Source organism: Sturnus vulgaris, chromosome Z (genome assembly GCF_052056855.1).
Source record: "Sturnus vulgaris isolate bStuVul1 chromosome Z, bStuVul1.hap1, whole genome shotgun sequence".
In the NCBI taxonomy this organism is placed as follows: domain Eukaryota; kingdom Metazoa; phylum Chordata; class Aves; order Passeriformes; family Sturnidae; genus Sturnus; species Sturnus vulgaris.
The window spans coordinates 51,524,568-51,549,467 of record NC_142283.1 but is presented as its reverse complement, the minus strand read 5'-3'; the positions used below and the strand labels follow the sequence as shown (position 1 = coordinate 51,549,467).

At 35.9% G+C, this 24,900-nt stretch overlaps 1 protein-coding gene across 46 annotated transcripts in view; it reads right to left on the bottom strand.

Annotated features, from left to right (window-relative positions):
- The window catches only part of PTPRD (protein tyrosine phosphatase receptor type D), a 1,149,067-nt gene that overhangs the window by 774,110 nt on the left and 350,057 nt on the right, over positions 1 to 24,900 (bottom strand). For all 46 annotated transcript variants that reach the window (XM_088156870.1, XM_088156871.1, XM_088156869.1 and 43 more), the window contains exon 5: positions 808 to 851. The gene's annotated coding sequence lies outside the window, so the exon portion shown is untranslated. The remainder of the gene's footprint in view (positions 1 to 807; positions 852 to 24,900) is intronic.

Sequence of the window (24,900 nt, the reverse complement as noted above, 5' to 3'; positions counted from 1 at the left end):
CTTGGTAGTCCATATTACTAACACTGCACTAATTTTTCTGTTAAATAACAGCATGAGAGGTTCTTTACTTAAAAACAGAGTTTGCTGTTAGTCATTCTCTCAATATCAAGCAGTTAACACATACATTTCTGCTCAAGCTATGCCACTGAGTCGCTGACATTTGAACCTGTTGTTATTGGGATAAAGCAAAACTGTACAAAGCAAAATAATAAAAAGTAATACAATTCAAAAATTGGACAGGAAAATGTTTCCATTTAAAGCTCACTAATTATGCTACGTGAGAGAGAGAGAGAGAGAGAGAGAGAGAGAGAGATGCAAATTGTATATTAGGTCCACATAATTTTTCTTCACAATAAAAAGCAACTTTCCAAGCACTACAGAGAAGACTACTATTTCAGGCATACATAAAGGAGAAACTCAGTGACTAATAGGCAGCTAAACACATACAATTTGTTTTTCTTAAGAGTAACTTACCTTCTTTCGGTTGTTTAGTCTAGAGGAAAGTTACCTGAAGGAAAAGTAATCTAGGAATGTTGTCTGTTGCTGTTTAAGTATTTGAGGATAATTTACTAAAAAGTCTTAATGCTTAAGTTCAATGTACTCAATAAAAAATTACACCTGAAAAAACTCATGAAAAAGATACTTACCTAAATTAAGGTTAAGCCTGCATAAACAGTGCAGGGGGAGTGGCTTAATATTTTAAAAATAAATGGATAACAGATTTCTTTCATTGAAACTCAATAAACAGTAACCAGTCATTATTATTACAATGAAAATATACCAAGGACAAAGAATTTTTTAACTTACTCTTCTCCAAGGCACATCCTGTTGTTTTGTCTCAGGATAGAGATCTAAAAAAGATTAGAAAAGATTTGATATTACTGGTAGTAACAGTCACAGTCAAATACCATGGTTTCCTTTATACACATATTTTTATTTGTTGAAAGGTATAGTCAGAAAGAATTATGATTTTGCAACTCCTCATATATACCTTAAAGAAACAGTTAGCAAATGAATGTATAGATACACTCCTGCAGTTCTATTTCTCTTTCTATTAAGCATGTGTCTGAATTTTCCAACAGGCCTTATTAGCATAGAACTGTGGTTGGCATAGATTGGTTTGAATTGGATGAATTATGGATTGGTTTGGGTTGGCAGTCACCTTAAGGATCTAATTCCAATTCCCCCACCATGGGCACCTTCTGCCAGACGTGGTTGCTCAGAGCCCAGTCCAGCCTGGCCTTGAACTCTTTGAGGGATGGGTCTACAGCTCCTCTGGGCAAACTGTTCTAGTGCCTCACCACTCTTACTGCAAAGAATTTCATTTTAGATCATACCAGAGTGCATTTTTAATTGCAATTTTCATAACTGAATGTTTAAATTATCTCTTAAATGAAAGTCTACAATTATCCAGAATTAAATATTTGTACCATGGTTACCAATTCCAAATATATACCATTGTAGTTCTTGAAATGTATTTTCAGCCTTGAATCAGTTTGGAGATATTAATGATATTTAAAGACTAGATCAAATAAAAACTCTATAATACAAAACATGTAAATTCACTGTTTTTGAGACTGTATAAAACATTCTATTACATATGATAAATTTTTGAGGTTTTGGGCTTTCTATTATCTCTTTTTGGTAAAATAGGACTCAAGTAATAGTAATTAGACAACAATAATCAGGGTAGGTTATGAATCTTAACCCTAGAGTTCCTCCATCTGAGTCCTTGATATTGTTGCAACAAAAAGCTCATCTGCAGAATTTTAGTATCTCATTGCATAATTTTGAAATATTCATAATAAAGCATGAAAGATTAATCAGATTGACCTGAAAGTTGATATTATATTCACAAGATATTTGGTTAGATGTAATACCTATACCAACATTTCTAATGTGCATATTTTAAGATATTAGTATTTTGAAGAGGGAAAAGTTCAAAAGCCCTACTCCTGAATTTTCCCACCAATTTTCTGTCAGTATGCACCCCTAGTATCAAAACTATATAGGCAATGTTCATGTAAGTATTCAAAATGCTTCTGTTCAGAAAAACTTGTATGAAGGGCTGTAAGGTTTAACAATAGCAAGAGATGTATTTAGGAGGCTGAAATTTACCATATCTTGGGTTTAGCCCTGAAATAATTAGAAATTATGAATTCTAACTATCTAAACAGGAAAAGAGTGATTGCTTCTAGGAAGAGCATATCAGTTTGTGGAGATCGAGGAAGAAACTAGTCTTAAGCAATTTGACTGTATAAATAAAGAATACTTGAAACTGATTTGGGACCAAGACTTTTCAAATATAATTTTGGGAATATGGATACCTGAGCAGAAATCAGGTAAATATATAAATTGCAGGATTTGTATCAGAAATGGCATATAGTGAGTGCATTACATGACTGACTATACAGCTTATTACTGCTCTATACTTGCAGTTCCCCTGAAGAAAAAAAAGTCCAAACAATGCAACAAAAGCATGCAAGAAAGAAAACCAGTCAACAAAAAGAAGACGAGATCTAACCAATCTAAATGCACAAAACTACTTTAGTCTGTGTTCAAATCAGTTAGGCTTTGAATTTCCTTGTTTCAGAAGCTGAATTACTCTCTCGTGAGTTATTCAAATTTTTAAACTTCGCAAGGTTAATGTTGTAATTAGCAGTGACCTTAATGTAAATTATTTATTTACTCCTTTTTAAACTAATGGAATAATCTAAGCACTGCAAATGTCTTCCACAGCTCACCTTTAAGAGCAGTGACTGATCTTGTCACTCAACAGATTTGTTTGAATGTTTTAAGCAGGGTTTACTGATAAATATCTATATAGAGGACATGAGAAGGAGTGCATCATATTCTGGAAGAATTAATTAATTTTCTTTAGGAGAAGAGAATATCCTTGAAGTGAAAGGGAAGGTTTCTGAATTCTTTAGCTTTAGAAGTGCATTTCTTTTAAGTTAAACATCAGTGAAAACAAGTAGGCCTATTTCAAAGTGTGCAATTGTAACCAGCAAGAGTTTCTCTGACATGACAAATTCCTAATTTCAGGATATAATTCTCAGGCAAATAAATATACAACACCACCAAATGCTTATTCTTCAATACAGTCAAACCAGTTGCATCCTGTGATGGCTCATCACCAAGGTGAAGTCTATTTTGTTGCCAAGTTACCTGTTTCTTTGTGAAACATGTGAAAAGGGTGCTTTCTGCCACCCTTCTTAATCCATGCCTTAAAATACCCATTTTTCTCTTGTCTTCCTTTATCACTTAAAATCAGAAGTACTGGGCAACAGTTCTTCCAGACTTAGTCACTGGTTTCTGGTAAGTTTAACTTTCTATTCCACAAGTGTCAGTTTTTCTAGACATGAAGATGATTTATGTTTAACTTGAAGAACTGATGTTTACGAAAAAGACAAAAAAATAAAGAGTTAGTGGTAAGAAGACTGACAAGAACTGAAGAAAAAAAAGCTGTTCACTGAACCTAAACAGACATAAACAGACATCAAAGATGAATTTTGAGCTTTTATTAATCTGTTAAGAACACAAATAGGTTTTTTGGACAGTGATATTTGGCCACTGTGAATTAATTGCTTCTTCCCTTATTTACATTGTTATCAAATGAAAAAAAGGTCACAGAAGTTTATATGATACAATGGTAAACTATGAATGGAGTTGGGATGTCTACCCTCTTAATACCTCAACAGAAAAGAATCTTACTTCTAAATTCACCTGATAAAACATTAGACTGTGAATGAGTTACTTCCTACTTCTGCTCCTTTCATGTTGTCTGGAATAAAAAAAAAAAAACAAAAACAAAACAAAAATACATAGCAGCTTTGTTCTTTAAAGAACTTTCAGTATTTTGGGTGATCAGAATTTTGTGGTAAGAGAAATATTTTCTTTGAATAGCACATTTGTTGTCCTTTGAACTCCAAGGCTTGCTACTTTCTCACTGTATGTCCATGATGTATTTCATGTAGAAAAGGAAAAAAACCAAAAATACTCTTCTGGACAGTATATTGCTGCACTACTCAAGAATTTTTTTCTGTTCTTTTTAATGCATTTTCTTGATTATATTATTAAATATGATTATGTTATTAATAGTCCAAGCCCTAAGACTTGTGAAAGGCATTTCAGTATGTTGAAGACAGGTGTAGATTTGCCAAAGCACTTAGTCATCTAAATCTCATCAATGTGTTTTCTAAAAGGACCTATATGCTAGGTGTTCAAGTGCTTTTCCAAGCAGCTAATTCCTTCAAAAATTCAGTCTTATCTCAGAGTTCAAAATTAAAGAGGTGATGCAATGCCTAGACAGATGCTAATAACATCAACAACTATTCTGAGATTAATTGATTCTTTTGGGACTAGGACTGATGGGAGACATAGGGTATCTGCTACTGCAACTATGGTGGTATATGTGTGAATATTACTCCAATGGATGTAAAATCACTATGTAAAAATTAATTTATGGAATGGTATTTTTATACAAGTTGAAGCTGGAGGCCTTTAATCTGGCTCTGACTGTTGTGCCAACACTAAAGTGTTAGTTAGTAGTATGAAATATGTACTATTTGAGACAAAGGAGACAAACAGTGATAAAATGGAAAAAAAGAATGTATCAAAATTAAACCTCTCTTGAAAATACATTCAATTGGTGTCAAAAGACTTGAAGTATTTAATCTTTAATGTGTAAATATTTGCTTTATATTGCTTTATTGGGAATTTCAAGCTAAGAAATGTGTGGTAGTTAATTTTCTTGATCTCCGTCAAGAATCTTCTTCACAAAGGCCAGCCAACTAGGGAATGCCTAATTGCTTGCAACAGCTCATCAATTATAGGTAAATAGACATATTGGGAAAGCAAGAAGGTTCAGAATGGGGAAGGTAGACTAAAGAATTATTTTTGTACCAAGATCTTTCTGTAGGGGAAGAAGTAAGTGGTATTTGTTATATGCTATTACTAAACAGCTATAAAAAGGTTATTTCAGCATAATTTGCACGTGTGTTCCTCAAACATGATAGTACAGAGGTGAGTAAGCCCACTGGAGCATGCAGTTATGGCCCAAATCACTGAGATTATGTACTTTTCTTTTAGTTTGTGAAGAGTTCTTTTACCATAAGGAAGCAGAAAATTTAACAACAGTGAATCTGCATGGTTGTGATGTGCTTGACTCCCATTCTGCTCTTATACATATGATAGAGTTATTCTTAATCATTATTTCTCATAATGACCTAATAAATCCATTAACTTTTCAATGTATACATTCTACATCATATTTTATAAAAGTGCATCTTAACGTTATTCTTTCAAAATCCTGATCTAGTACATCCCACTCAGACCCTTCACTATCTCAACCCCTTTGAGCCTCACTTTGGGTGCCAAAAAAGGACTGTCACAATTTAACCCCAATCAACAACTAAGCCCCACATAGCTGCTTACTCATTCCCCTACCAATGGGGAGAGAACCTGAAAGGTAAAATATAATTAAGTAGGGAAAGGAAAAGTCATGCACATAAGCAAAACAAAACAAGGAATTGATTCACTGCTACACATGAGCATGCTGGTATTCAGTTATCTCCAGGGGAACAGGGTCCATTATGTTCAGTGGTTACTTGGAAAGACCAATATCATCATTCCAAATGTTCCACCCTCCCTCCTTCTTCCTCCCCCCACTTTACATACTGACATGATGCCACATGGTCTGGAATATCCATTTGGTCGATGTGGTCACCTGTCCCTGCTGTGTCTCTTCCCAACCTCCCAAGAATCCCCAATCTCCTTGCCAGTGTGGCAGTACAAGAAGCAGAAAATGTCTTGGTTCTGTGAATATCTTGCTCAGCAAACAACAAAAAGATCTTTATATTATCAACCCTGTGTTCATCACAATTCAAAACCAGCCCAATTGCAGCCATATTATCAGACTGCAATCCTGACATCAATGTGTCACACCACTATACTATTACATGGACGGGAAGAAATATTGGTTTTTGATTTCTGCTTAATTCTTACAACAGAAAATGTTTTCTGTGCAATACATGTAACATTGAATAACATAGGAGCAATATTTCTACAGATATCTCACTAATATTTATGTATCTGCTTTATCATTTTTCTCTATTACACTTATTTTATGCTTTTCCTTATGTAAACCTGTTGTGTAAACTCAACAAAAATATGTGCAGCATGCTCAGACAGCACTGTTCATCCAATAAACAAATTCAAGCTATATGATTTGTCTTTGACTTTCTTCATGGTAAACTCATTTTTAAGTTCTACTACTACTGTTTTGAGTATCCCTCTTTTTAAGTCTGGATCTCAGATCATAATGCCTCCAAGAGCTGCACAACAGACTAAATTCTAGCATAGGACTAGCAGCAATATCCCCGCCTGTTACCTCCTTATTTATCTCACTTTTAGATTTTTGGGAAAGCTGTCACAAATAGATACTTAATCCTACCTTAGGAAGGTTGTTAATTAATGTTAAAACTTACAAAAAAATTCAAGCCAAGCCAAGCTAAGCCAAGCCAAGCCAAGCAAACCAAATCAACCAACCCATCAACCAACCAACCAACCAAACAACTAACCAAATAAAAGCAATGTGTAAACACTCCCATATTCCATTTTAGTTTTACCATATTATGTATATGTAGAAGATATGCCATGCACAAGCAGAGATATTCCATCTAATTCAAATATTCAGGCTGGGCATGTCCTTTTGTTTACAGGACTTTGTAGTCTCAAAAAAAAATCCCCATCACTGGAAACCTCACTTTTATTCTTCTCTCCTCTACCCCTTCTTTCCAGTCATAACCAGTTAGGTTTTGTGTCTTTCTCCAGTCTCCCAAATTTACTAAAATAGTTATGCAACTATGTAATATCTTCATCACCAAAAGCATGGCCCTTTTTTACAATTGCATCTTTTTGGCTTATGTATATTTACTATTTTCCCGGAGTAATTTGACAGGATTTATCTCATCAGGTAGTTTGGACTCTATTTGAAAATCTCCTGTTAATGTTCAGAACATTTTCCTGCTGCCCAGTTATCTTTTCTGCTTCTAGTTTTAGCATTATTTCCTTCTGAGGAAGTATGTCAGAAGCCACAGTCTCAGTCCTCTAAAGGAAATGGAATTTTTTTCCCCATATCTTGGCTGCAAATGCTTTCCTTCCTGTAGAATTGTAGATTGAAGCATGATAATTTTCAAGGGACATTTTTTCTCAACCTGAATCTTGAGACATTGCTAATATCAGTGGGATAGGAAGTTTGTCTTGTTTGATGCAGCATATGCAAAGGAAAGAGAGGAAAGCCCTAAAGAAGATTAAATAAAATTAATTCTTTATAATAAGGAACTTTAAAAAATTTTTTAAGAAACTTTTTTACTTGAAGGAACATATAGTAAAGAGCTGACTAAAAAGCTTGCTTCAACAAACATATAAGTGGTATTATGAATAAATGACAAAGGGACAAAAAGGCTTTCAAAATATGCCCCCTCCCACACACAGCAGAATAACCTCTTCCTCCAAGGAAAGAATAACCTTCTATCCAATGCCTGCTTTTCATGCTAAATCATTTTGTAAAACTACTCTTAAAGAGATGTGCTTCTGAGCCAGCAGACTGACTGCATGACTCATGCAAAACCCAACTTTCAAGACCCAAAAGGACAGCTGTACTTTTTGCTGTTGTTAAATTCTGTGCAAAATGGGATAGTTTGTATACAGAAGACTGAGGAGAACCTTAGTCCACAGTAATCAACATATTTTTCTCTCCCACTGAAAACAAACCAGATATTCTTACAAGTTTAATTAAAATTTATAGAGAGTTGGGACAGATTTGGCATATCAAGAATTAATATTCTCTCCCTGGATATAGCTGGAGTGGCATGCAAGTGCAATTGTCATTGCTAGCTGCTAGCATAGAAAAAACTACCATAGCTAGGAGGAACGTCTCAGGAATTTTTGGGAGAAAGCTCAAAGCAAAAAACTGAAGATACTGATCTACATCATTTGGAAAGACATTAAAACATCAGAGAAAATCCAGTGTAAAAATACAGTTATTCTTATCATTACCTATAGTCCTGTTAAAGACAGTTTCTTATGTAGTGTTCATGAATTTCACTGCTTAACTCTCCTCACAAATATACAGAGAGCTTAAAAGAAGTATTTGTAGAGTCAGATTTCACGATTGAGAATTCAGATTCACTTGCTGCAAGCTGTTACAACAAAAGCACATTAAGAGCCATGTGGTAAAACACTGAGGCAGTCCCCAGCCAGTGCTAGGACCCTAGCATCCAAATTTTGCATGGTTCAAGGCTTTTAATTGAAATTACCTCCTGTCTGTCACTCAGTATTTAATCCTCACTAACAGTATTATACTGTGTGCACTTCTGAAGCAGATCTTTCACTTCAGTTTCATCCAGAAGACACCTTGTTTGTAGTTCTAGAACATTAAGTGAACCGAAGCCTGCTCAGTGGAAGAAGACGATTCACTTTAAAAGCCTGGCCCAAACTCTAATAACAGCAGGAACATGGTGTTTTGAAAACAGAGTTTTACTGTAACCCACTTTAGTTGGAAATCTTATAGCAAACAAAGACAACTTTACATTTGTGGATTATGCAAATAAAAATAAAAGACAAGTAGAGGAGATATTGATTCCAAGATCTAGTTGCTTGAGCAAATAATATTTGTAGAATGCTAATATTTATGAAATGCTCAGTTGTATATACTTTTAAAAACATCTGCATATGAAGCAAGCTGTAAAATTATCTGTGATATGTTTATGATGTCAACAGATGATGTGATATAGCAAATATTTAATAAAGCAAACCTTGAACAACTGGTGGATTTTTAGAGACCGATATGAATTTTTTAGCAAGATAAGAGAACATTAGCTGTCATTCCTCTTAAAATTGAATTCTGTTAAGAGAAACAAAAATACATTAAAATCCCTTAGTTTTAATCAGCCACCTATCAATATGTTCCTCCTATTTGGTGGATTCATTTATCTTTTTTACTTTTTAGCTCTAAAGGAATTATAAGATACTAAAGACAGAAAGTATTTAAACTTGAAGACATGCAACCAGGTGTTTCTCGGAGAAGTTTGAGATATACACAATTTTTGAGTTTATTAATTTATCTGGCCAGGTCTGCCTTAGATCTTCATAATCCATTTACAATAAAATCAGAAAATATTTACATGCTGTACAGCACCAACCATTATAGTTGAATTAAAGCCTCTCTAGCAAGGAATTAAATATTTGTGTATATTTTTTTTTCCTTTTCAGATCTTGTATGATGCAGCAAAATATGTATCAGAAGTCGTTCCTGTCCTATGCGATACAAATACTCTTGAGTATAAAATTTATTTCATAATATGTTCCAGAAGGTTGAAATCTTCTTTATTTTTGCTAATCAGTTCACTTTTCAACAAGACTTGTTAGATCACTGAATCATGACGAACGATTCTTTACATATTAGGACACTCCGTTCACACTGATGAACTAACAAATTAAAATGTAATATAAAATGATGACACTCAGAATACAAGGGACAGTCCTTTTGATGTCAGGAAAGAATTCATCATAGGGCCAAGATTTGCACTTTAATTAAAACATTATCACACTGATAATGTTGAATGAAATGCAGTTTTGAGGAATTCAGTGAAATAACACTAAAATGACAGAAGCTATCACACATTTTTTGTCCTGAAGCAGCCATATTTCATTACACATAACTGAATGTTAGAAAGCAATCTAGTGTGTTTTGCCATGCTTGTCTCAGGCTAACGTAATTATTAGTCTGAGAGCTTCTCTCTTTCTCTCCCCCCCGCCTTTCTTTTTTAACTGTGCTTACCCAAGAGGAAAATGAACCATGGTACTTATCAGCATAATGCATACATCAATGATACCAAAGGCAACTTTCCATGGCTGAAGCCATAGGTTAGCTGCAAATTCATTAGTGATTAAAAAGAAAAAAAAATAAAATAAAAACAAATATCTGTGAATCCAGGCTATAGTTGAGTGATAAGTGCAGAAAAGTCACAAAACAGGACAATGTAATTTGCATTAGTATTGGATCAGGAAGACTGTTAAAAGACTGAGCAACAGAGGCGAAAAAATTATCCAAAAGGGAACTGAAAACAAACTTCCTAAAAGAATAGTGATAATAATGTCATAAATTCTTCATGTTGTTATTTGCAGTCTAGAAAAAATAATTGACTAAAGGGATTTGTTTTTTCTGCACCAAATGATTGTCAATATCAGATTATAAAAATAACGCAATAATTAAAAGAGCCTTAAGATCTTAAGGACTATGACCTTAGACTAAAGAGACACTAACATTTCAGATTATTGAAGATGACACATTCACTAAAAAAAATAGTTGTGAAAATTAGATTTTAGTAATTCTCATTTCAATTTTATGGCTTTCAAGGATATCACCATATGACAAAGTTTTTTTTTTAATATTAGTTATCAATACTCTATATTCAAAGTTTTATGAAATTTCATAAATAACCTATATCAACAGTCACTGAGGGGAAAAACCTAATATATTTACACACAAAAAAATCCATTATAAATTTGAAAAAGATAAAAAGAATGTTTCAGAATGAAAAATATTTTATATGCAGGTATTCTTGAAAATAAAAATATTAGTTTACCTAGCAATCATGTATCCAGACAGTCAGATGGTGTTAATATTATCTATTATTTATTAATCTAAATTAAAACATGTTTGTTATCCATATATTTTTATCAAATCTTCATTTTATCATAAAAATAACCTGCAGTCATTTTATCCAAGGGTTAATATGACAGGTATAACTGAGACTCACACTGGACTTTTTGCTGACTTCACTGAAGGACCAGCTATTCATTATATTCCTGCAAGATGGAAGACTATGTGCATAAAAATAACTTAAGTTAAAGCAGGATATCACAAAATAATTTTGCTCACAATTTATACTCTTTGCTATGTAATACAGTAATTTTGAGGTTGAATGCACAACATATTCTTGTAATTAATTTCATAATTTATTAGTCACATCAAATATATTACTTAAAACCTAGTTATCCAAACTACAGTTTGATAAAGTTTTATAAATAGATTTAAAAATTCACCATTGATATCATAAAAGGAAGGTTTTATATATCTTCTTAAATTTGATAGTGAAAACAGAGAAATCATGGGGTTCTGTAACAGTAAATGTTGTTTCTATCAGAAAAAAGCTAAAGATTTTTAAGCAGAACAGAAATTAGAGAAATTCGTATGTTTCTATAGCATCTTGTTTTTGCCTGAAAGGGTGAGAGAATTTCATTCCTATGACTGCTTTAAAATGTCATGAATATAAACATTTGGATGTCAAAATCTTGCATGTGCACAGTTACAATTTAAATATTATCTTTGCTGTTGTTTCAAGATTTTTTTCTAATTGGGGAAATTATATATCCTCTCTATCTACTAATATTTAGGTAGGGTTTGCTCTACCTTTTTTTAAAACGAAATGTACTGCTAGTATGTAATTGTATTCTTGGCTGCTTAGAATGTGAAAAATGCAACTCCAAAGACAGATCTTCTGGACCAGCCTCACTTTTTGTGACGTAACTGCTTCTCATGTTAAGTATTTCCAATGTTTTGACATTGATGTTTGTATGAAGGGCCATTTAGGAGAAATTACACACAGAACAGAATACACCATTTTAGATGCACTCATTGCAAAGGACAAACCCACAGCTTTTGTCTATCTGTGTGTGTGCCTGTGTCTGTGTGTCCGTGCACATTTTCTGTCTGTATGTCAAAATTTTTTGCCCAGTTTTAAGCACATGGTTACAACCTTCTTCTTTACTTGCTGCAAAAGATGGCTTGATGAATTTTGGTTAAGTGACTTGGTCACTCATTTCCACAAACTCATAACTCCTGAGCTTAAGATGGATATCTAAATTTAGGTTAAAATGGACTTATAACTGGAGTAAAACTGACAGTCTGACTACATTCAAAGGCACTGAATAACTAAGTATGAGTTAGCAATGACATGTGGTTGCTCGTGCTATAGTTATTAAGTCCTTGACTAATTTAGAGTGGAAAGCATCTCTGGAGATGCTTTACCATGGCTAACAATCTCCATGTGTGGTCCACCAGTACTAGCCAGTGTGGCTGGCTCAATAAGGTAGATCCAGATGGTATATGAACAGTACAGGACCAGAAGAATTTTAAGACTGGTACTTTAGGATAAATATTTGATTTTCTGGTTTGTTGTTGTTTTTGGTTTTGGAGGTTATTTTGTTTGCTTTAGGTTTTTTGTTTATTTTTTGGGGAGTTTCTTTTGGTTTCTTTTTTTTTTTTTTTTGAGGGGAGTTTGTTTCATTTGTTTTGTTTTTTATAGGGATGGAATTAACTCATTTTTAATATGTAAACATTGGTTTCTTCTGAAAATATTTATCACATGTATCACGATATTTATCACATAAGACTCTTACTGAACCATTTCAATCATTTAAACGTGTTGAAGACAGAGAAGTCTTTACATATGCCAGTATGATACACGCTCCACCTAAAACTGCAATTTATATCTGCTCTGACCATAGGCCTTGCTGTGTCCATCTGTTGCTTTTCTCCTTCATTTTCAATAGACCTTCTTCTGTGGCGAAGCATTTTTATTCTGTGATATTGCTCAAGCAGTACAGAAGCTACAGAATTCTGACTCCCAGGAGAACTGCCCAGAAGATCAATTTCCAGCTAGTTGTTGGTGCGCCTAATCCCTGAGGAGCTTTGCAGAGAGTCTACAGAGATAACACAGCTGCTGAACATTGTATAAGAAAAACAGGACAGTGGAAAAATAGGATCAGTAGGACAAGATCAATGTAGAACTAAATAGTGAAGGATATAAATTTTAAAAGTCAGAAAGAGCAAACTCCAGTGTCTGGCCTTCTAAGAATGGAAAGAACACCAATTTTTTGGGGGGTAAGAGGTATCAGTTGCTGTTTCTGCCATGCCTGCCTATAGAAGAGAACAACTGATTTAGGACTTCTGTGAATACATGGTCCTGCAGTCTACTGCATTCCTCAGAAAGAGGTGGTGCTGCAAACGAGAACCTCTACCTAAAAATGAAGAAAGTCTTACTCTTGTTAGAGTCGGCAGATTATTACTTCGCTGGTCAGAGTAGGTTTTCTAGAAACAGAATTCCTAAGTCTGGATACTTTTCAGAGCCTTTCCATTTTCTTATATTGGGATGAAATTTAGTCATGACACCTGTACTTATAAACTGTTTTTCCTAGAGTCCAAACAAGGTAGTTCGTGTTATTTTTTGATCTTCTCTGTGCTGGCTACTATTTGCTTTTTAAATCTTGAGGCAATTGTTACAAATTACTTTCTCTATACCCTAAATTTATTTTCCTGCTGGAGGAGTAATAATCTTTCCGTCTCTTTCGTTTGAATATGACTTCACAGCAGTTAAAGGTTTGCAGTGAATAACATTTTTCCCTAAGCTAATACAAGTCGGAGCAGATGCCAACAGATAAGCTTGGAGGAGTGTCATGGGGATGACTCTGAAACAGCTCCCAAAAATGATAGGATGAGAGAGTTGGGGTTGTTTAACCTGAACACACCTGAAGACAGGGCCCTGGGTAGAAGCCCGGATTTAGGAGCCCTTTATTTAAGGTGTGTAGTGGCAGGATGAGGATAATGTTTTTAAACTGTAAGAGGAGAAATTTTGATAGATATTAAGAAGTAATTTGTTACTGTGATGGTAGCGAGACAATGAAAGAGTTTGCCCAGAGAAACTGTGAATGTCCCGTCCCTGAAGTGTTCAAGGCCAGAATGGATGCCAGCTTTGAGCTACCTGGCTGAAGGAAAGGTTTCCCTGCCCATGGCAGTGGGACTGGGAAGTAGATGATCCTGAATAAAGTTTCAAAACCAAAGCATTCTATGACTTCGTGATCTTAAAATTCTATGATTCTGTGATCGTTGTGGTTTAACCCTGTGTGGCAACTAAGAACCAGTAATAAGCAATTGTGCTTATCTGCCCAAGAGGGAGAATGAGACGAAAGGCTGAAAGCATGAAAATTCATGGGTTGAGATGAACACACTTTAATAAATAAAGTAAAGAGATACCTACAAGAAAAGCAAAACAAGGAATTAATCCCTTACTTCCTATCACCAGGCAAGTCTACAGCCATCTCCAGGAAAGCAGGGTTACATCCTGCACAACTTTATTTGGGAATGTCATAACTCAGAATGTTACCCTCTCCCTCTCCCTCTCCCTCTCCCTCTCCCTCTCCCTCTCCCTCTCCCTCTCCCTCTCCCTCTCCCTCTCTCTCCCTCTCCCTCTCCCTCTCCCTCTCCCTCTCCCTCTCCCTCTCCCTCTCCCTCTCCCTCTCCCTCTCCCTCTCCCTCTCCCTCTCCCTCTCCCTCTCGTCTCCCACTCCTTACAGCTTTCATTGCTAAGTGTGTTGTGATATGTTATGGAATATCCCTGTTGTCATTTCGGGTCAGTTGTCCTGGCTGTATCACTCCCAACTATTTGTGAACCCCCAGTCTCCTTGCTGACGGTGTAGTATGAGAAGCAGGAAGTGCCTTGAGACTCTGTAAATTATGCTCAGCAACAATTAAATCCTTCCAGTGGTTATTAACACTGTTTTCATCACAAATCCAAAACATACCAGCTATGAAAAACTTATTCCGGGTAAGGCCAGTGTACTTGATGTCTCTTACACAGGGATCACCTGTTTCTGAAGCCCTATCTGTTTGAGCAGATTTGACATGATTGGCTACTAGAACACTGGCTCTAAAGGTTCTGTTTCTGTTTTGTCCAGGAATGGTCAAAAACCAAAGAAGGTTGCCCACTCTGCAACCAACATTTCTAGTCTATTTCCCACAGATTTTGTGATGCAGATGACTTTAAGGAATACTCAGACCTTCAGGAAAAGGCTTTTCTGTCACCCTTGACAGATGTAGATTTTCTTAACAAAAAACCCTAACATGGAAGCTCCATACTTCAGTTGAAGTTTTAACTGAGAAGCATATGATCAGCATGATAAATATGACTCTCCAACTCTATTGTGTGTTGAAGAGAGATGTTGAGACTCATCAATTATTATAGTACCTCCATATGAGGCAGATTTTGAAGAACTAAATCACATTTAATCTCCAGGTGATGTTGCACAATCTCTCTGGAGCAATGAAACTCCTATTTCATAACAGTGCTATCATGTTCCATTTCAGAAGAGATAGGTTCATGTAACAGTGCTCCTCTAGAGGGTTCAGAAAGTTCTGGTGAAGATTTTTCTGTGAACAAGTGAACTCGGTTGCACACTAATGCTGTCTTAAATGACAGAGAGTGTTCTTAGGACAATGTGTTATTGTCAGGTATACTAAGCCACCAGCTGAGAGGACACCAGAACGGTTTGAGCTGTCTTTGGCCATTGAGTACCCAGCCAGGGAGGAGAAGAAATGAACACACAGTAGCCAAATCAGCTTTAAAGTTGAGGTTGTAGTGAACAAAGCAGAAGTCACTTGCCATACTGTCTCATACATTCAGAGAAAGTAGGTAGGTGGGAAAATTCTCATCTCTTATAGACAAGAAGAAAGATGATAAGAACAAAGGTATCTATCTTCACACAACTTCATTAGGAGCCCCGTCTTCAGGAAGAGACACAATGTGCTCTCCTTGTACACAGTCTCACTGTGCAGAAATGTGAGGTCTGCAAGCTCACAATTGTATTGACAACAGTAAATCCATTTACAATGCAGGCAAAGCAGTCATGGTGTAGGAAGAATTATCATAGAAATGGTCTGTTTAAAAGAAGACCATCAAGAAACAGAGATAGTAGTACACACAGAAAAGAGAAATAAGAGAACCTGGATAATATTTATAATATATAATAACTTCACAACACATAACTTCAATAAATGGCTGCTATTTCTAACTCACTGAATGTTCTTCTTGATACTCAAAGTTTTGCCACATATTAGCAGTCTATCAAATAATTGCCCTAAGTCCAGGAAGAGACAACTAGTTTGTGATGCAAAGGTTCCATGGAAAACCATTGTTTTTCTTCCATCTTGTTTGTTCCCATTCCCTCTGGCCAGTAATTCAGTGGTAGGCTTAGGAATTTACAAACAGCTAAGAGGTATTTTCCATTGCCCATGACTATTTCTAAGAAGTCACATTTTGGTACAAGATTTTTTTCTCCTACCTTCTTCTTTTAAAATATTGTGAAGGATATTTACACTGCAATGAGTTTAATACACCCAATCCAAAAGGTTCAGAGATGCATTTTAGAGTATTGTGATATTACAATACCAAGACTGCCACAAGAACAAAGAGTTTTGTTTTGTGATATTTCTGTTCTCATTGTTCTGAGATTGTCATGAAGATGGATTCTATACAGTTTCCTGCTTTATTTTTGCAGTCTTTGTTATGAATATGGTCTGATTTTGTGCCAACCTTTGTCACTAGAATGAAAATGAGAATACATTATGAAAACTAAAATGTAATCAGCATTAAAATTCTGTGATAGTTCATTCTTGTGACAAAGAGATCACTGGGAAAGAATGGCACAAAATTAATCAATTATAGTGACAGTCTCACGATTGTAATAAGAATAGAAAGTGGCACTACATTTTATACATTTACATAACTGAGGGATGGTTTAAAATTAACTCATTCATATCTGCATATTCACTTATTTTCGTGGAAAACCATAACTGCTGCACTTTGAGTAATAACCATAGGCAGTGAGCATGTTCGATATGTAAAAAAAATCTCAGATTCTGCTTATTCTTGAGTCATTCCCCAGCATTTTCAAAATCTCTCTCTAATTATCTTTTTTTCTGCCAGAAAGTGAAAAGTCTCATCATCAGCTTCTAATGCACAGCTATATATTCTGAATGTGCAGTGGCAAGGAAAACAGAAATGCTCCTTTGGAAATTAAAAAAAAAAAAAAAAAAAGAGAGAGAGTGAGGAAGAGAAATAAAGACAGGTCTTGAAATTCTGGTCTTTAGATTGTTTTGTGTTATGTTTCTTTTTTTTTTTTTTTTCCCAGATTATTTTATCTCTTTTCTCACCTGAATTAAAATTACACATTTAAAAAAAAGCAATTTTCAGGAATACCAGAAGAATACAAATATAAGGGTGTTCAGAAAACTGGTCTGTCTAGCTACTGGTTCTTTCTTTTCTTGGTTATGAGGCAGTATTATCAAACTCCATCAAGAGCCCAGGCATGTAGATCGAGGGCTGAGGTCTCATGGTAGATTAATTTGGCTCCACATAGGCGTATTTTTACTTTTTAATTTTTGCAAAGTGCCCTTCACAAATCAATGTGAGCTCTAGAACACTTCATCAGGGACAAAGTGAATGGAAACACCCAGAGCTGTCCCTGCTGTAACTGGATCCTGGCAAACTCCATGGCAAATTCCAAAAGAACCCTCTGAGAAACATACAAACTCATTCAACGGGCAGCAGCAACCTTCAGCTAAGAAGGAGCTAAGAAGGAGCTGTCCTGTATGCAGACATGAAGGACAGTTGGCATGGAAATGTAAAGTTGGGTCAGGAATTTTTTGGGCTATTTTTTCTCAATATCTGGCATTTAGCATTTACCAAAGACGAAATAAACAGGAAGGAATAGGTGGTTCCTGATTTGATTTGGGTCAGCATGATTTTGATAATATTATGAACACTATCTTTACTCAGATATATGTTAATTTACATATGGCTTTGCTTATTTAAATATTACACTCTTCTTGGGCCTCTCTAAATGTTTATAAAAATTGAATAAAATAAAATGTTTCCTGGTTCCAGTGATCCTGCTACTTCATAAGATCTGTGACTATGCAACTGGAAAATGATACAAAACTTTGTCTGTTAGCTGGATACCTAACAAAAAAAATTGTGTTCTGTAGATTTCACTCCTAGTGTTTGAATTCCTTCCATCATAGTACATTTTCATAGAGCTAAAGGTGGGATCTGATATGAAACAACCCTCTTTGGAGATAAATGTGGCTGTCAAGTTATCACACTGCCATATTTTCTCTTCATTACAGTTGTCTTACGGTTAGCAAATCATCACAAAGTACGGCTTCTGATATACTAAAGCATTTTTAACCACTAGGAAATTCTTTTTCTCCTTTCTTCCAAAGCTCATTGCTGAGATACACAAGTAAAATAACTGCTCACAGAAATGCTGGATATCAAGAAAATGTGGATAAGATCATTTTTGGGGCATATTTTTAAGAGTATTGAATTATTAAAAAAAATATTTATTACACACTTTATGTTTTTAAATGTTATTCAAAAATGTACAAAAACAATCAGTTATGGAGTTTAAAAAATTGTCATATAACCATCTAAACTAATATGCATTTTACTTATTTTAACTTCACAATTTTCACAACCAATTTTCATGTTAACACTTGCTAAATCTACTTTTAATAGCCTATATATTTTTAATAGGCTGGGATTGAGCTAGTTTTTTTTCCTTTTAGATGGTGCAGTGCTGTTTTTTTGGATTTAGTATGAGAATGTTGATAACACACTGATGTTTTGGTTCTTGCTAAATTGTGTTAATCCTGAGTCAACTTCTTTGTGTCACATTTTCTGCCACTGAGGAGCTCTACAAGAATCTTGGATGGAGCATGGCCAAAGGGCAATTCCATGATACAGAATGTCATGTATAGTACATAATCGGGGAGGAGTTGACCAGGAATAGCTGATCATTGCTTGAGGATAGGCTGGGAATTGGCCAGAAGTAATAAGCTGTAATGTGCACTGTTTGTTTCTCTTAGGTTTTGTTCTTCGCTCCCTACTTTTCATAGTAGTAGTGATAATAATGATGATAACAACAAGAATTCTTGCTAACATCATCATCATTCAGTTTGCATGACAAGGTTTTGGAAGCAGGGGGCTACAGGAGTGGTTTCTCTGAGAAGCTGCAAGAAGCTTCTCCAATGTCTGATGGAGCCAGTGCTATCTAGCTCCCAGATGGACCTGTGACTGGTCAGAGCCAAGCCAAGTCAGAGCAGGAGTGCTGCTGGGAAAACAGACTTGAGAAGGGGAGAAGCATTGCTGCACTGGGGCAATTGCAGCCACAGAAGTGAGTGAGAATGTGTGAGAGAAAGAGCTCTGAAAACCCCAAGGTTAATAGAGAGAAGGAGGAAAATGTGGTCCAGGCACTTCAGCAGAGATACCTCTGCAGCCTCTGGTGAAGACCATGGTGAGGCAGCTGTGCCCACAGAGCAGAGGTTCACCTGCTGCACTGGCAGGATCCCACTCTGGAGCAGGGGAATGCCCAAAGATAGGGAAATTCATGCCAGACTATGCTCCTGGTTGGACCTATGGCTTCATGGAGATAGGATTTTGTGCCTGAGTAGGTTTGCTGGCAAACCTGGCAAATCTGTGGCCTTGGGAAAAGGACCCATGCTGGAGAAGTTAATGAAGAAATGAAGCCTATGGGAAGGACTCAAATTGGAGAAAACTGGGGAAGATTGTCTTCCACAGGAGAGATCCCACACTGAACCAGAAGAGTGTGAGGAGGAAAGAGTGGCAGAGCCTGTGTGATGAACTGACTGGAACCTTCTTTCTTGCACCACAGGCAAGGAGGAGGTAGACAATTTGGGAATAGAGGTGAGTGTGGGAAGAAGAAAAGGGTACGGGTATCTTTCAGCAGAAAGGTTTTCAGGTTCCAGGCTGATAAAGGCTATTCTTGCCTGATTCGTTTTGTGTTTCATTCTACTCGTCCACTCATTAAAATTAATTTTTAACCTCTATTACTAGGACATTGAAGTAGATTAATCACACATCAGTTCAATGACTCCCACCCTGGTTAGGGAGGAGAGTCAAAACAAGCAGCTCTATTACACGCCTCTTCTGTTGGACAGCAGAGAGAAAATGCAATGAAAGAACAGCTCATGGTTCAAGATAAAGGCAGGGAGACCACACAGCAAGTACCACTATGGGAAAAACAGACTCAGCTCAAGGAAATAATTTTATTACCAATCAAAGCAGAGTAGTATAATGAAAAATAAAACTAAATCTTAAAAGCACCTTCCGTTCACCCTTTTCTTCCCATATAAGAAGAGTGTCTATTACTGTCTTTTGCAGGAAAGTTCTTCTATTCCATTTTCAATCCCAGGGTTGATTCAAGAAAAAAATCTAACCACACACACATTTTAGTCTAGGTCAGTCTTTAAGGAGCCTTCTAAGCTGCTGACTAATAAGTGGTATTTGCCAGGCCCTATTTCCATTGCTGCAAGATGGGCCACACAAATGTACTTCTCCCCTAAGGGGAATAATATTTAGTCAGTATTTCTGTAGAGTAACTCTAGACATTTTTAAAAAAATATATTTTTGAGTATTTTTATATTTGGGAAGTAGAAGAGGGAACCTTTTAAAACTTATGGTAAATAAGATGATGGTTCTTAGACTGTATTATTAAAATTAATTACAGACTGTAAGAGAAATTATTGGAAATGTGAGATACAAGGAATTATTTAAAGGAAGGAACATAGAACATTTTAAAACAATAAATCTATCATTGCAAAGATATTGATTTCTTCTAAATTCACTATTTTTTTAACACATTATTTTACATTGTTATTTTTTGGTGATTTGGCAAGACATGATTTGATTCTTATATCTGTGTTTTCTCCTACATCTTAGGAGGAAAAATAAAGAAATTGCAGAGAATGACTTTGTCCTTGACAACACAAGACTAATGAGAGATGGTGAGCGATCAGTGTGTTCATCACAGTAAGAGACTGTCTTGATAATTCCTAGCATTAGGAATTAGCCTTGGAAAAGCTTCTTTCTTTCGTAAGTAAGCTTAAATGCATAAGCCACCCACTAACATGTAAAAATTACACCAGGTGAATTATTTTATTGGGATTTTTAAGTATTTCACAATATTTTCATGTCTTCATACAGATCTCATAGCTAATGGCTTCAGAAGGAATTTTTCTTCCTTTGACAATTAAAATGTTCATAAAATCACAAAAATATTCCTTTCAAGCAACTTGCTTGAAACAAATTTTGATGAAACAGATAAAGATAACATTTTATTTTTTAAAATACAGCATCAGCTAAATCCCAAATCGCATTGAATTACCAGAGCAATAAATTTAAAAACTTCCTAAATACCATTGTTGCATATCAAAAGGAGGGTGATGTATTTTTTTTTCCTTTCTAGTTCAAATTAATGTAGTGCTAAGATCTCTATAATTATACTTACATAAACACTTAACTGGTTCAGCATCAAACTTGAAAGTCCATCTAATGATCATTTCCTCAAATATCAGAATTTATTTGTTTGTTTGAAGAAACTAAAATGGGATTCACTGTATATTACTGTTATCTTCTATCTGATACCACCGTAGTTTATTAGGTTCTCAAAGTTCCACAGAGATAAACACTTAATCTTAATTTGCCCATGGGAAATAATATGCTAAATAATAGTATCATCCGATTAAGTCTTCTCAGGCAAAACATGTGCTTGGTGGCCATAAAATTCCAAATTAACATCCCACAACAAAATTAAAATTCAGTGTGATTACCTCAGATGATGATAACATGCTCACAGCACGTAGTCCACTCAAGCGTAATATAATGTCCTGATCATAAAAGTAAGCTACTTGTCAAGATGGTTTTCACTGGTTTCTTTTTTTTACATTTTATACTCTTTGAACACATAGTAAAGAACATATAAAAATACCAAAATAATAGAAATATTATAAACTTTTGAAGCACTTTTTGCAATTCATTTGCAAAGGCTGAGAGTTCTCCCTTTGATACATCAGTAGTTTGCAGAACTAGATGAGTACCTTTCTGGTAAAGATTCATAGTGCATTCACATTTTGGACAGTAAGAGGTTGTTCCCATATTTTGGACTAGCATAATTCAGATGCACTACGGAATTTTTAATGTGTAACAGCCTTCAGATCTGTTATCAATTATTCTAAGGTATCTCTCTTTCCTCTTTGCAGTTAGAGATAAGGTTTTTCTCCTATCGACATTGCTGGGAGAAATTTGTGCCACTCTTGATCTTTGTATCTCACTCTCTGAAATGCCAACAAAGAGCCCATAGTTACTCCACAGAAATACTGACTAAATATTATTCCCCTTAGGGGAGAAGTACATTTGTGTGGCCCATCTTGCAGCAATGGAAATAGGGCCTGGCAAATACCACTTATTAGTCAGCAGCTTAGAAGGCTCCTTAAAGACTGACCTAGACTAAAATGTGTGTGTGGTTAGATTTTTTTCTTGAATCAACCCTGGGATTGAAAATGGAATAGAAGAACTTTCCTGCAAAAGACAGTAATAGACACTCTTCCTATACTTTAAATGCCATAATAGTTCCTGGGAATGTGGAGATCTGCAATCTTCCTTGCAGATGTTTAAAATATTTTTCATGACTGGTGGTGTCACAAAGAATCTCATTTGGAAATGGTTGTCAATTCTTTTTTACATATTTAAAAGTCAACTATAGCTAAGGTTTCTTAACAAAAAAAAGTGTTTTGCAGAAACAAAGACAGAAGCAGAGGGAAGGAGCAAAGAATAAAGACTAAATTAATGACTGATTACTAAATAGCCTAGGATATTTTAAATCTGCCATACTATGAATATAATAAAACCCCAAATGTTCAAATGGTCTTACTGGTGATTGGCGTATTGCATACTCAGGGCTGAACAACTTGCAAAAAAGAAAAAAAGTTATTTGGACTTGCATAGGGCTAGTTCTCTCCATGCTGTATTTTGATAGATGAACACAGAATATCTTCCCAAGAACATTACTAAATTATTTAGTAATTCTTAACTGGGAAGACAAAAAGAAAGGCCAGCAAGAGGTCTGAAAGGAAGTATATCTTTTCTGAAAAGAACAGAAACAATCTGAGACCACTATTCAAACTTACGTATTTTCTTATTCCTATTCCTTTCTTCACCATACTAAGACTGACATTTTTTGCTTGTTTTCTTATACTGTATTTTAAACAACACTCTTTTGTGTAAGACAGTGTTATATCAAAAGAAGATGGTGTCCAGTTTATGGTTCTCAGTTTTACTAATATCTTATATAGTTTGAACAAAATCAATGGCATGAAATCTGAACTGGAAAGGCTGGAGAGGTTTCACACATCAGAATTCTTCTTGTCCACATGACAAAAACTAAGGAAACAGATTTATTTCATTACTAATCTGCTGAGTAGACAAAAGAGGAAAAAGTGGATGATCATATCCTGGAAACTTTTCTGTTTTATTGTTTTTGTCATAGCCCACTCTCCACCTATTATCATCTCTATGTTCTGAGATACACTTGTCCCCAAAACACATGGTGCTGTAAAAAACAGTCTTGTGCTTTCGTTTCATATGTTTTCTGTGGTGTGAGAAAGCAAAAAATACTCTTGCAAATAGTGTTGTCCTTTAGCTTTGGCTGACTTGGAAAGAGGAATATCAACAGGGTGCCTAGGAATCCAGAGGGAGAGCAGAACTATCAAGGATGAATTTCTAAGAGATTAAGCACAAAAGATCCCCAAAGCTAGGCCCAAGAAAGCAGCGTTGTTCACTGCAGTTCAATTCTCTTGTGAACCCTTGCAAGAAAACTCAGTTTTGCTCCTCCTTCTCCATATCCACCCTCTATAACTTCCTTTTACATAATGATGCTTGTCTCATTCTTTCTTTTTCGTAGAAGTAGAATAGTTTGTCAGTTGGAAAGTGAGCTTCTAAATAAGGTGTTACAAAACAGAAGATAAATGAGGAAAGATCTGACAGGGTATAAGGAATATAGAAGAGAGCAAGAGATGTGAATGATACGGGAAGAAAAAGGTCCACCAACTTGAAGCAAAAAATGAGAAATATTATGTTTCTATATAGACTTAGAGGATGACACAGTGCTGCTTAAATAGGTCATATTGCACAGGCACTTTGGACACACGCCTTTACCTATAATGAAGAAAGAGAGGCATAAGATAGGATTGAACTAATAAAAAAAATGTGCAGGCAAATGGACCAGTAATAGTGACAGTTTTAGGTTTTATTTGAGAAGCCTGTTTTGATGTTAATCCTTGGCAAGTAGTCAAGGTCCACCCAGCTGCTCACTTACCATCCCTGTTCTGCAGGACAGGAGAAGGAAACAAGATGAAAAAAGCTCATGAGTCAAGGAAAAGGCAGGAAAATCACTCACTAATTACTCTTATTGACAAAAGAGACTTGGTCTGGGGGAGAACAAGTTTAATTTATTACCCAATAAAATAGATTAAAGCAGTGAGAAACAAATTCAAATACTAGAACAACACCTTTCATCACCCTTCTTTCAGATTAAACTTCAGTTTTCATTCCTGATTCCTCTAGGTGCCTCAGGAAATGCTTTGGAGGGGGAAAGTTTGGGAAGTAAGATGTGGTTAGGACACAGTGATTTGTCTCTGGGGCATCTCTCTCTTTTTCCTTGCTCCACTGTGTGAATCTCGCTGCTGGCTACAGGGAAATACCTATTGTGGCACCTGGAGTAGCTCCTCTCTTTCCCTCTCTGCCCTTAATATTCACCCCCATGTCTCCCATTGCTTTTTCCCCTCTGACTGTACAGCATCTTTGCCTTTCTTGGAAAGCATTTTCCCGATGAACTCATTCCCTCAGGTACCATGATCTTTTCCGAGGGGCTGAGCTGTGTTGTTTGGTGGGTCCACTGGGGGTGGCTGTGCCCAGCTGTGTCCAGCCCAGGGCAGCCCCTCAGCCTTTCAGCACAGAGGCCACCCCTGCAGCACTGTCTGCCAGCGCCCGCGCACCTGCACCAGGTGAACAGCTGCCCGCTGCTGAGGGTGTGGAAATTGCAGCCTTGCAGCAAGAGGAGCAGCTCAGGGGCTGCAGGAGGCAGATCCCTTCTTGTGGTGGGGGGACACAGGTCAGTGCTGTAGGATATTTATGGTCT